The sequence below is a fragment of the Neoarius graeffei genome, chromosome 19, assembly GCF_027579695.1.
Source record: "Neoarius graeffei isolate fNeoGra1 chromosome 19, fNeoGra1.pri, whole genome shotgun sequence".
Classification (NCBI taxonomy): domain Eukaryota; kingdom Metazoa; phylum Chordata; class Actinopteri; order Siluriformes; family Ariidae; genus Neoarius; species Neoarius graeffei.
In genome coordinates, this window is record NC_083587.1 from 13921557 (window position 1) to 13936245 (window position 14689).

Sequence of the window (14689 nt, forward strand, 5' to 3'; positions counted from 1 at the left end):
TTTGTGTTTCTGCTTTTGGATCCTACTCACCACATCTTGTCACCCATAACAGTATGTTCTGGCCAACATGGATCCAGTAGAACTGAACCATCTGAGAACAGCTATGCAGCAGCAAGGAGCCCTGCTCGGGACCCACCAACAGGAACTCAGGCAGATCACCCAGAACCTGGCCACCTTGTCCGACTCACTCAACCTCCTAGCCACACAACTCCAGCACTCCCAAGCCGTACCTACCCCTGCTCAGCCGTCTCTTTCTTCACCTCCTGCCACCGCCGCTTTCCACAAACCAAGACTCCCTTCGCCTCAGCCCTACAGTGGAGAACCAGGTACCTGCAGATCTTTTTTGTCACAGTGCTCACTGATCTTGGAGCTTCAACCTCTGGCTTTCCCCACAGAACACTCCCAGGTAGCCTATACCATCACACTCCTCACCGGCAAAGCCAGGGAATGGGGGACGGCGGTCTGGGATGCCAACGTGCCCTGTTGTTCCAGCTTCAAGGAATTCTCTGAGCAAATGAGGCGAACATTTGACTGCTCTCTGTCCGGCCGCGAAGCGGCAAGAGAGCTCATGGAGCTGTGGCAGGGGTCCCGATTTACCTCGGATTATGCCATTGAATTCCAGACGTTGGCAGCGTCATGCGGTTGGAACAAGAGTGCCCTGGTCGACTCGTTCCTACATTGCTTATCTGATGCCATCAAGGATGAACTCGTCTCGCAGGAACTGCCGTCGGACCTCTCCAGCCTGATGGACCTTGCCAATGGTATTGACACGTGGGTTCAACAATGGAAGAGAGAGAGGAACTGCCTCAACTTCAACCCCTCTCCACCACCCGCCCCGTCCATCGAACCCATGCAGGTAGATTGGGTACAGGTTTCAGCAGAGGAATGACTGCACCGACGGAGCACGGGGGCTTGCTTCTACTGCGGTCAGCAGGGACACATCTGCCGAGCCTGCCTGCTAAAAGGACGAGCCCACCAGTGAATCGAGGGGCCCTGGTGGGCAATGCTTGAAACCAGTCCCCTGCCAACCAACCATTGCTCCCCGTTATCATCACTCTCAACAACCGGCATCACCATCTTCAGGCGCTCGTCGACTCAGGGGTGGACAGGAACCTGATCTGCTCCGTCACCGCCAAGGATCTCGGAATCCCGTTACTCGCCCTCGAAGTCCCTCTCACCGTCCTGACACTCAATGGCACTGGCTTGACCACCATCACTCACCTCACCACCCCGCTCACTCTAAGGATTTCAGGTAATCACTCCAAAACTATACAACTTCACGTCATGAACAACCCTCACATTCCCATTATTCTTGGATTACCCTGGTTGATGCAGCACAGCCCCCACTTAAACTGGACTTATGCAACGCCTATCACCTAGTTAGGATCAGGGAAGGGGATGAGTGGAAGACAGCCTTCAACACCACCACAGGCCACTATGAGTACCTCGTAGTCCTTTTTGGCCTGACTAACACACCCGCAGTATTCCAGGCATTGATTAATGATGTCTTGAGGGACTTTCTTAACACCTTTTTGTCTTTGTTTACCTGGACAATATCTTGATTTTCTCTCACACCCTGGAGGAAATCGGGGTCACGTCCGGCAGGTTCTTCAACACCTGCTGCAGAATAAGCTGTTCATTAAGGCAGAGAAGAGCGAGTTCCACCAAAGCTCTGTCTCATTCCTGGGGTTCATCATTTCACCAGCCAAGATCCAGATGGACCCCCTCAAGCTGGAGGCAGTTGCTGACTGGCCCACCCCATCTTTGAGACGAGAGCTCCAGCGCTTCCTGGGGTTCGCCAACTTTTACAGGCATTTCATCCGCAACTTCAGCACGGTGGCCGGACTTCTCTCAGCCCTGACCTCGACCAAGACCAAGTTCAAGTGGGGGGAGGAAGCAGAGAAAGCCTTTTCCAGTCTCAAGCACAGGTTTACCACAGCACCCATTCACACCATACCCAATTCTACCAAGCAGTTTATCGTCGAGGTCAATGCCTCTGAGTCAGGGGTCTGAGCCATCCTATCCTAGAGGGCCAACGACAACAAGGTCCACCCATGCTCCTTCTTCTCCCGCTGGCTATCCCCAACCGAATGAAACTACAATATCGGTGACCATGAACTACTGGCTGTGAAACTAGCCTTGGATGAGTGGAGGCACTGGCTCAAGGGGTCTGACCTCCCATTCCTAGTCTGGACCGACCATAAAAACCTGGAGTATCTCAAGTCTGCCAAACGTTTCAACTCCCGTCAAGCCCGTTGGTCTTTCTTCTTCTCCTGATTCAACTTCACGCTCTCCTACTGCCCAGGCTCCAAGAACAGTAAACCTGACACCCTGTCCAGGATGTTCTCCTCCCACCAAGAGGAGTCCAAGCCACCCGAGACTATCCTTCCTCCATGCTGCCTGGTGGGAGCCGCTATTCTAGAGGTTGAGACGCTCATGCAGAAGGCCCTGGAGCAGGACCCCAGTGAAGGTAACGCCAACAATATTCCTCATAACCATCTGTTTGTCCCCTGTCATGTGTGAACTCAGGTGCTGCATTGGGGTCACGGTTCCAAGTTGCCCTGTCATCCGGGAGCCGTCCGAGCCCTGGCTCTCATCCAGCAGCACTTTTGGTAGCCATCCATCAAGGAGGACGTCCAAGAGTTCGTGGCAGCCTGCGACACATGCTCCCAGAACAAGACACCCAATCGACCCCCTGCCGGCCTACTAAGACCCCTTCTTACTCCACATCAACCTTGGTCTCACATCACCCTGGACTTTATCATGGGACTTCCCAATTCAGGTGGCAATACATGCATCCTCACTGTCATTGACCGTTTTTCTAAGACCATCCATTTAATTCCTCTGCCCAAGCTCCCCTCAGCCAAAGAGACTGCAGAACTACTCATCCACCACGTTTTCCACCTACATGGTCTGCCTACCAACATAGTTTCTGACCGGGGTCCTCAGTTCACTGCACAGTTCTGGAGAGCCTTCTGCAAACTCATCGGGGCCACCTGTAGTCTCTCCTCAGGCTTCCACCCACAGACCAACGGCCAGGCAGAACGGGCCAACCAGGCTTTGGAGGTTGCACTCAGGTGCATGGTGTCTAGGGACGCCAGTTCTTGGAGCAAGTACCTTCCTTGTATCAAATACGCACATAACACTCTCCCTTCCTCTGCCACAGGTCTGTCTCCATTCCAGTGCTCACTAGGGTACCAACCACCACTGTTCCCCAGCCAGGAGGAGGAGGAGGTCACCGTACCATCAGCCCAGGCCTTTATACACCGCTGTAGGAGGATGTGGGCATTGGCCTGGAGAAGACGCATTCAATCCGTGCTTGCATCCAAGAAGCAGGCCGACAAACATCGCTCCAAGGCACCCACCTACCAAGTGGGCCAACAAGTTATGCTCTCCATGCACCACCTGCCACTTAGGGCCATCTCTGGCAAGCTGGCACTCAGGTTCCTTGGACCCTTCCTCATCAAGAAGGTAATCAACCCATGTTTTGTTAGACTGGCATTACCACTCACCATGCGACGTGTTCACCCTACCTTTCATGTATTACAGCTTAAACCTCTGGTTTCCAGTCCTTCTGTTTCTCACGTCGTCTCTGTGCCATTTTGCTTCCTGGATTTTTGCTTTCTATTTTTGCCTATTCTTTGCCACAGTTGTTGCACTCTCGTCTTGCCATTTTTTTCATGTTTTTGTGCTACGTTTTTTGTTTACAGTTTTTTTTGTCTGGACTATTTTTGCTATTTTTGTTCGTTTATTCTCTTGGACTTTAATGAAATCTTTTTTTATTTATTGGATTTTCTGGTTTGTGTTTCTGCTTTTGGATCCTACTCACCACATCTCGTCACCCATAACACTACTACAACTACTACTACTACTTCTTTGACAACAGCTACTACTACTACGACTACTATTACTAATACTTCTTCAATGATGATAACTACTACAACTACCACTACTACTACCACTACTACGACGACTACAACTACTACTATAACTCCTACTACTACGATGATTACTACAACTACTTCTAGGACTAGGACTACTACTGTACAACTACTACTGCTACTACAACTATGATTACCACTACTACTACGACCACTTCTATGACTACAACTAACACTACTACTACTACGACAACTACTACTAACTTCTATGAGTACTACTACGATGACTACTACTATGACTACAACTACGACTACTACTACGACTACCACAACTACTACTGCTACTATTACTTCTATAACTACAACTACGTACAGCTACTATTATTACTACTTCTATGACTATGATTACTACTGCTACTACTACTGCTATGACTACCACTACTACTACTACTAGTACTACTATGACTACTACTTCTATGACTAGGACTACTTGAACTACTACTACTACTACTACTACTATGACGATGAGTACTATGACTACTACGACTACTAAAACTACTACTACTTCGATGACTACAACTACTACTACTACTATGGCTACTACTGGTACTACTACTATGACTACTATTACTACTACTATAATGACTACTACAACTACATCTAATACTACGACTACTATTACTACTATGACAACAACTACTACTACTACTACTACTACTATGATGATTACTACTAAAATTACGAACACAGCTACTACTACAACCACTTTTACGACTACTACTATTATTTCTATGAATACTATGATTACTACTGCTACTACTATCATGACAACTACTACTACGGCGATGACGACGACTACTACTACTATTATTACAACTACTACTACTACGACTACTATGACAACTACCACGACTACTACTACTACTGCTACTACTTCTAAGACTACAGCAACTACGACTACTACATCAAGTACTACTACTACTATGATGATTACTACTACAACTCCGACCACAACTACTACTACAACTACTATTACAACTACTACTACGAAGACTACTATAACTACTACTTCTATAACTACTACTACTATGATGACTACTACTAATACAACTACTGTGACAACTACTACTATTACTACTATTTCTACTACTATGATGACTACTACGACTATCACTATGTAACAGTTCTAACAAAGGGTGGAGCACAGAGGACGGCAGGACAGAGATCAGGTTTGCAAAATACGGCTTTTATTGCCACACTTTTCAGTGAAACATTAGTGACTTAACATGGACACACACACACACAACCGGCATCTGGTTCAGGGAAGAGCTCCTCTGCTCTCTGCTCTCCCTCCTTATATAGGGTGCGGTCACTGGGAAGACACACACAAACACGTTAATTGACATCAGGTGTAGTGATTCTGCCAATTACCTTCCCTGCCTCCGCCCTCCTGTCACAGACCGGCGCTTGACCACGCCCCTGCTGCCACATACCCCCACCGCCCGACTCAGGCCAGGTGGCCGTCTGGCCTGCAGCCGACTCCCCCCTCACCCCTTGACGGGAGAGGAAGTCCGCCACGACCATCTGCGCCCCCGGCCTGTGGACCACCTTGAAATTAAAGGATTGGAGTGCCAGATACCAACGGGTGATCCACGTGTTGGCATCCTTCATGCGGTGGAGCCACTGGAGGGGCGCATGGTCCGAACAGAGGGTGAAAGGGTGCCCCAGCAGGTAGTAACGGAGGGTGAGGACTGCCCACTTGATTGCTAGACATTCTTTTTCTATGGTGCTGTAGCGCCCCTCACGCACCGACAGCTTCCTACTGATGTATAGGACTGGGCGGTCCTCCCCCTCCACCTCCTGGGACAAAACCACCCCCAGCCCTCTGTCCGACGCATCGGTCTGTAATATAAAGGGGAGAGAAAAGTCAAGGGAGTGTAAAAGTGGCCCCCCACACAGTGCGGCCTTTACCTCAGAAAAAGCCCGCTGGCATTGCTCCGTCCACTGGACCGGATCTGGTGCCCCCTTTTTAGTGAGATCAGTCAGCGGACTGGTGACGTCCGAATAATTAGGTATAAACCTCTGATAATAGCCAGCCAGCCCCAGGAACTGTCTCACCCCCTTTTTGGTCTTGGGCCTTGGGCAGGCTGCAATTGCTGTGGTCTTGTTAATTTGGGGACGCACCTGCCCGTTGCCCAAGTGGAAGCCCAGATACCATACTTCCACCCGCCCAATCACACACTTCTTCGGGTTGGCTGTGAGACCCGCTCGCCTCAGCAACCTAAGGACGGCCCTCAGATGTTCAAGATGCCTCGGCCAGTCATTACTATAGATGATAATGTCATCGAGGTAGGCAGCCGCATAGGTGGTGTGGGGGCGGAGGACCCTGTCCATCAGCCGCTGAAATGTAGCGGGCGCCCCAAACAGCCCGAAGGGAAGTGTGACGAATTGGTGTAAACCGAACGGTGTGGAAAAGGCTGTTTTTTTCTCAGGATAGTGGAGTCAAGGGGATCTACCAGTATCCCTTCATTAAATCTAGTGTCGAATAAAAGCGAGCAGTGCCTAGTCGATCGAGCAACTCATCAATACGAGGCATTGGGTACGCGTCGAATTTAGACACCGCGTTGACTTTTCTATAGTCCACACAGAACCGGACCGACCCATCGGCCTTGGGTACCAAGACCACCGGGCTGCTCCAGTCACTGTGGGACTCCTCAATGATGCCCATTTCGAGCATGGCCTTGAGTTCTTCCCAAACCACTTTTTTCTTGTGTTCGGGTAGCCTGTAAGGGCGGCTACGCACTACCACCCCCGGGGGCGACTCTATGTGGTGCTCTATGAGGTCAGTACGACCAGGCAGGGGCGAGAACACATCCGAAAACTCGGTCTGCAACTGGGCGACCTCCGTGAGTTGGGTCGGGGAGAGGTGGTCTCCACAGGGGACCGGAGGGGTACGTGATGTTAATGCCCCTTTTTGAACCTCCAGCCCCAGCTCCGCCTTCTCCGGAACCACCGACATGGGGACCTCCTCATTCCAGAGTTTAAGCAGATTGAGGTGGTAAATCTGTAGCGCCCCACCCCTGTCCGTTGGCCTCACCTCGTAGTCCACGTCCCCGACTCGCCGTGTGACCTCAAAGGGTCCTTGCCACTTGGCGACCAATTTGGAGCTCGATGTGGGCAACAGTACGAGTACTTTATCTCCTGGTGTGAACTCTCTAAGGCGCGTACCCTTGTTGTACAGGTGGGTTTGCCGTTCTTGGGCCTGCCGCAAATTCTCCTGGGTTAGGTGGGTGAGGGTGTGGAGTTTTGCGCGCAGGTCCATAACGTATTGAATTTCGTTTTTGCTTTGTGAAGGTCCCTCCTCCCAATTTTCCCGCAGCACATCTAGAATGCCGCGCGGCTTACGCCCATATAATAATTAGAATGGGGAGAACCCCGTGGAGGCTTGGGGGACCTCTCGCAGTGAAAACAGCAAGGGCTCGAGCCACTTATCCCAATTGCATGCGTCCTCACTTACAAATTTTTTAATTATATTCTTGAGGGTGCGGTTGAACCGTTCAACTAAACCGTCCGTTTGTGGGTGATACACACTGGTGCGGATCGGCTTAATACCCAATAACCCATACAGTTCATTCAGTGTTCGTGACATAAACGAGGTGCCTTGATCAGTCAGAATCTCTTTCGGGATTCCAACGCTGGAGATGACGCGGAAGAGTGCCTCCGCAATACTGCGTGCTGAGATATTGCGCAGAGGCACGGCTTCCGGGTATCGCGTTGCATAGTCCACCAGAACTAATATAAAGAAGTACCCTCGTGTTGACCAATCTAATGGCCCGACGAAATCCATCCCAATTCTTTCGAACGGGGTCTCGATTAACGGTAGAGGGCGCAAAGGCGCTTTTGGAATGGCCGCTGGATTTACTAACTGGCATTCGCGGCACGCCGTACACCACCTACGGACATCGCCGCGAATCCCCGGCCAATAGAATCGGGCCATTATTCAGGCTAGTGTCTTATCCTGCCCTAGGTGTCCAGCCATGGGATTAAAGTGAGCCGCCTGGAATACCAATTCCCGGCGGCTCTTCGGAATTAAAAGCTGCGTGACTCGCTCTTTAGTTTGAGTGTCCTGCGTCACTCGGTATAACCTATCCTTCACAATCGCGAAGTAGGGGAAGGACGGGGTGGCGTTCGGCTGGAGCGTTTGACCATCGATTACTCTCACTTGGTCAAATGCATGCCACAGAGTCTCGTCTCGCAACTGTTCTAATGGGAAATCCGCAAGGGATTCCCCAATAGAGAGATTAGCAGCCGGCGGCTCCTCACTCTGACGCGGAGATGACGTAGACGGCTCTGTGACAGCTACTCCCGCCAAAGCAACACCGGGACCTCCCCCTGTTAAATGGCAGGACCCACTCTTCACTAAATGCATCATTAAATCCCGAAATCCCGGCCAATCAGTCCCCAAAATTAAAGAGTAGGTAAGGCGAGGATTAACCACCGCTTTCACTATAACTTTTTCCCCTCGGAAAAAAATGTGGACCGACACCAAAGGGTAGCTGTGAACGTCCCCGTGCACACACAACACCTTCACCCCCTGTGCTCCCCCCAATGCCTCGTTTTGCACCAGGCTTTGGTGAATTGAGGTCTGATTACAACCAGAATCCACCAACGCCTGATATGTATCCCCTTGAATACTCACTGGTATGCGATATGCTCCGGCCCGATCGAGGGCGGCTCCTGGCACGTCGGGGATCCGAACCACCACGTTCCTCCTCTGATAATGCACGAATGTTGCCTATCCACCACCTGGTCGATGATCCCCTCGGCGTCGCGGTTGTCGGCCCTCAACCACCACCAGCAGGCGTCCCGGAGTTGCTGGCCAAACGCGAACGGCCGACCGACTTCCTCCAAGCGCAAAGCGCGGAAGCGCTGATGCTGCTGTTCAGGGGTGCGCCCCACACGCTGGAGGATGGCCCGGTGAAGGTCTGCGTAGGCCAGCCGGTGGTCGGTGGGGAGCTGTAGCGCGGCCAGCTGTGCCTCTCCCGTTAGCAGGGGGAGGAGGCATGCCGCGCGCTGCTCCATCGGCCACCCCGAGGTCTCCGCGACTTGCTCGAAGAGCATGATGAATGCCTCGGGGTCGTCCTGCGGGCCCATCTTTGTTAGGGCGAGGGGGGACGGGCCCGCGGTGGGAGCGTTGGTGGACCCCGCCGACGCGAGGAGGTGCCGGAACGCCTGTCGATCTTCTTGTTGGGCCAACACCAGGGCCTCGAACCGCTGTTCTTGCTCCTTTCGGAGGGTGAGTAGCGCCTGGTGCTGGCTTTGCTGGGTCGTGGCGAGGGCGTGGACCAGTTCGGCGAACGGGGAGGACTCCATGGGGCTGTTAGGCTGCTGTGCTCCAGATCCCAGGTTTCAGCACCACTGTAACAGTTCTAACGAAGGGTGGAGCACAGAGGACGGCAGGACAGAGATCAGGTTTGCAAAATACGGCTTTTATTGGCACACTTTTCAGTGAAACGTTAGTGACTTAACACAAACACACACACAACCGGCATCTGGTTCGGGGAAGAGCTCCTCTGCTCTCTTCTCTCCCTCCTTATATAGGGCGCGGTCACTGGGAAGACACACACAAACACAGGTTAATTGACATCAGGTGTAGTGATTCTGCCACTTACCTTCCCTGACTCCGCCCTCCTGTCACAGACTGGCGCTTGACCACGCCCCCGCTGCCACACACTACTACTACTACTACTACGATGATTACTACTACATCTACCACAACTACTAGTACGACTACGACTACTACTATTACTACTACTACTACTACGACGATTACTACTACTACTACTACTATGATGACTACTACTAATACAACTACTATGACAACTTCTACTATTACTACTATTTCTATTACTATGATGACTACTACGACTATACTACTACTACGATGATTACTACTACACCTACTACAACTACTAGTATGACTACGACTACTACTACAATGATTACTACTACACCTACTACAACTACTAGTACGACTACGACTACTACTATTACTACGACTTCTATAACAACGACTACTACTACTACTTCGACTACTATGACGACTACCATGACTACTACTACTACTACTACTACTGCTACTACTTCTATGACTACAACTACTACAGCAACTACGACTACTGCATCAAGTACTACTACTACTATGATGATTACTACTACAACTCTGACCACAACTACTACTACAACTACTATTACAGCTGCTACTACTACCATGACTACTACTACTACTACTACTACTACTATGATTACTACTAGTACTACTACGAAGACTACTATGACTACTACTTCTATGACTACTACTACTACTACTACTACTACTACTATGATGACTACTACTACTGTAATACAACTACTATGACAACTACTACTATTTCTACTACTATGATGACTACTACGACTATCACTACTACTACTACGATGATTACTACTACATCTACTACAACTACTAGTACGACTATGACTACTACTATTACTACTACTTCTATAACGACGACTACTACAACTACCACTACTACTTCTACAATGACTACTAATTCTATAACTACTACTAATACGACTAATACTACTTCTATAACTACTACTACTAATACTACTTCTATGACTACAACTACTACTACGATGACTACTACTAATACAACTACTGTACTATGACAACTACTACTATTACTACTACTTCAACTACCACTACTACTACAATGATTACTACTACAACTACTAGTACAACAATGGCTACGACTACTACTATGACGACTACTTCTATGACGACGACTACTACTACTACTATGACTAATACTACTTCTATGACTACTACTACTATTTCTATGAGTACAACAACAACTACTACTACTACTACTACTACTACTACGATGACCACAACTACCTCTACCACTACTACTACTACTACTACTACTACTATGACTACTACAAATACAAATACTACTATTACGATGATTACTACTAATGATATGATGACTAATACTATTACTACTACTACTGCTACAACTACTACTACTACTACTACTACTACGATGACTACGATCACTACTACCACTATTACTACTATGACTACTACTTCTATAACTACTATGAGCACTACTACTACCACTATTACTACTTCTATTACTACTACTACTACTACTACTACTACAACTACTACTTTGATGACTACAACAACTACTACTACAACTACTATGACTACCGCTACTACCGTGATTACTACTACGACTACTACTACTAGTATGACTACTACTACTACAACCCCGACTACTACAACTACTAAAACTACTACTACTATGATTATGACTACTACTATGATGACTAGTACTACTACTCTGACTACTACTACTACTTCGACTACAACTACTACGACTACCACAACTATGAATACTACTACGACTACCATTTCTATGACTACGACTACTACAACTACTACTAATACTACTACTACGATGATTACGACTACTACTACTACTACTACTGATATGATTACTACTACTACAACTACTTCTATGACTACTACTACTTCGACTATGACAACTACTACTAATACTACTACCACTTCTACTACTACTACTACTACTACTACTACTACTACGATCACTACTTCTACTTCTATGACTACAACTACTACATCTACTATTATGACTACAACCATGACTACTACAACTACTACTACGATTATGGCTACTACTATGATGACTACAACTACTAGGACTACTACTTCTCTGACAACTACTACTATGACTGCCACTATTACTACGACTACTAGTACGACTACCACTACTACTACTACTACTATGATTAGTATGACTACTAAAACTACTACTTCTATGACTACAACTACGACATCTACTACTATGACTACTACTACGGCAACAACTACTACTACAACGATGACTACTTCTATGACGACTACTGCTACTATGACTACGAGTAGTACAACTACCACTATTACTACTATGACTACTACTTCTATGGCTACAGCTACTACTACGACTACTACTACTACTACGATCACTACTACCACTATTACTACTATGACTACTACTTCTATAACTACTATGAGCACTACTACTACCACTATTACAACTTCTATTACTACTACTACTACTACTACTACAACTTCTACTTCGATGACTACAACAACAACTACTACTACAACTACTATGACTACCGCTACTACCGTGATTACTACTACGACTACTACTACTAGTATGACAACTACTACTACTACTACTACTACTACAACCCCGACTACTACAACTACTAAAACTACTACTACTACTACTACTACTGCTACTACTATGACTACAACTACTACTACTATGATTATGACTACTACTATGATGACTAGTACTACTACTCTGACTACTACTACTACTTCTATGACTACTACTACTACTACTTCGACTACAACTACTACTACTACGACTACCACAACTATGAATACTACTACGACTACCATTTCTATGACTATGACTACTACAACTACTACTAATACTACTACTACGATGATTACGACTACTACTACTACTACTACTACTGATATGATTACTACTACTACTACTACAACTACTTCTATGACTACTACTACTACTACTTCGACTATGACAACTACTACTAATACTACTACCACTTCTACTACTACTACTACTACTACGACGATCACTACTACTACTTCTATGACTACAACTACTACATCTACTATTATGACTACAACCATGACTACTACAACTACTACTACGATTATGGCTACTACTATGACGACTACAACTACTAGGACTACTACTAGGACTACTACTTCTCTGACAACTACTACTATGACTGCCACTACTACTACGACTACTAGTACGACTACCACTACTACTACCACTACTACTACTACGATTAGTATGACTACTAAAACTACTACTTCTATGACTACAACTACGACATCTACTACTATGACTACTACTACGGCAACAACTACTACTACAACGATGACTACTTCTATGACGACTACTACTACTATGACTACGAGTAGTACAACTACCACTTTACTACTATGACTACTACTTCTATGGCTACAGCTACTACTATGACTACTACTACTATGCCGACTACTACTATTAAGTCAAGTCAAGTTTATTTGTATAGCGCTTTTAACAATAAACATTGTCACAAAGCAGCTTTACAGAATTTGAACAACTTAAAATATGAGCTAATTTTATCCCCAATCTATCCCCAGTGAGCAAGCATGTGGCGACGGTGGCAAGGAAAAACTCCCTCAGACAAAATGAGGAAGAAACCTCGAGAGGAACCAGACTCAAAAGGGAACCCATCCTCATTTGGGCAACAACAGACAACATGACTATAACATTAACAGTTTTAACATGAAGTCAGTTTCAATGATGTTATATCTCTTCATTGATGGAAACTTGAGTGCAAAACTGTTCATGACAACTGCAGTCCTAAAGTTAGCAAGTCAACTGTAGTCCTCAGCCATAAAAGCATTACTGTAAGTGTCCAGAGTGTCTTCCAAGTGTGACTTTCAACTGTCCATATGGGGCCGTCCTCCACAAGAGCGATGTGATGAGACTCCAACCAGGCATAGGGCATCAGGATGGATCAGGCAGGTCTGAGGAGCAGAACAGGTCAGCATCTCGACCTCAGGATTGACATGTAACTCAGACCCCGTCCACACGTAGCCGGGTATCTGCTAAATCGAAGATATTTTTCTACGTTTTGGCCTATCATCCACATGAAAACACATCAAAAACGAATATTTAAAAAAACTCCGGGCAAAGTGAAGATTTTTGAAAACTCCGTGTATGCCTTTTCGTGTAGACGGAGATAACCGGAGGTTTGCGTTTTAGAACGTCACAATCTGCGCCAAAAAAATGACAAATCTGCCCTGACGTCAAATGCGTGCGACCTTTGTTTACTGCAGAAGCCAGATTAAGCAGGAACAAAGAGTAATGGATCGGAGTAGTGCCTTGAAAGCATTAATTATTGTGCAGGTGCTATTTACATGTTTATTTTTAGAAGCCCAGCTACTGCTCCAAGAGCACAGGCGACGGACAACATTGCGGTCGGTGATTTACCCCATCTTAACCACTCCACGTAGGCATGTTCCTCGCCGAAATCGTCGACGCCGCTTTTGGATCAGACCGGGACGCACTGCCAGCTGGTGGGAAAACTTTGAGATGGAAGTCGTACTCCCAGGGGAATGGCATGACAATTTCCGTATGTCCCGGTCCTCACTCCTGTCGCTGTCGGAGTTATTACGTCTTTATATCGAGGGGCAGTCCACTGTCATGCGATCACCCGTCAGTGTCATCAAAAAAAGTTGCGTGCACGCTTTACTATTTAGCTGACGAGGGCAGATTACGGAAGACAGCTAATGCTTTTGGTTTGTCAAGACAGGTTGTCTCAAACATTGTCAGGCAGGTGTGTAGAGCTATAACAGTGCACTTGGGACCCCAGTTCATACAACTGCCAACAACTGAAAGTGCAGTGCATTCACTAGTGGAAAAATTTGAACAGATCCATGGCCTCCCTCAGTGCATGGGTGCAGTGGATGGGACCCATGTTGGGATAAAGCAGCCTTCAGCAAATTCCACTGATTACCTGAACAGAAAGGGTAATTTTACCTTAAATATCCAGGCAACATGTGACTATAAATACTGCTTTATGGATGTGGTAGTGAAATGGCCGGGAAGCGTCCATGACGCCCGTGTTTTTTCCAACTCAGCCATCAATGACTTTCT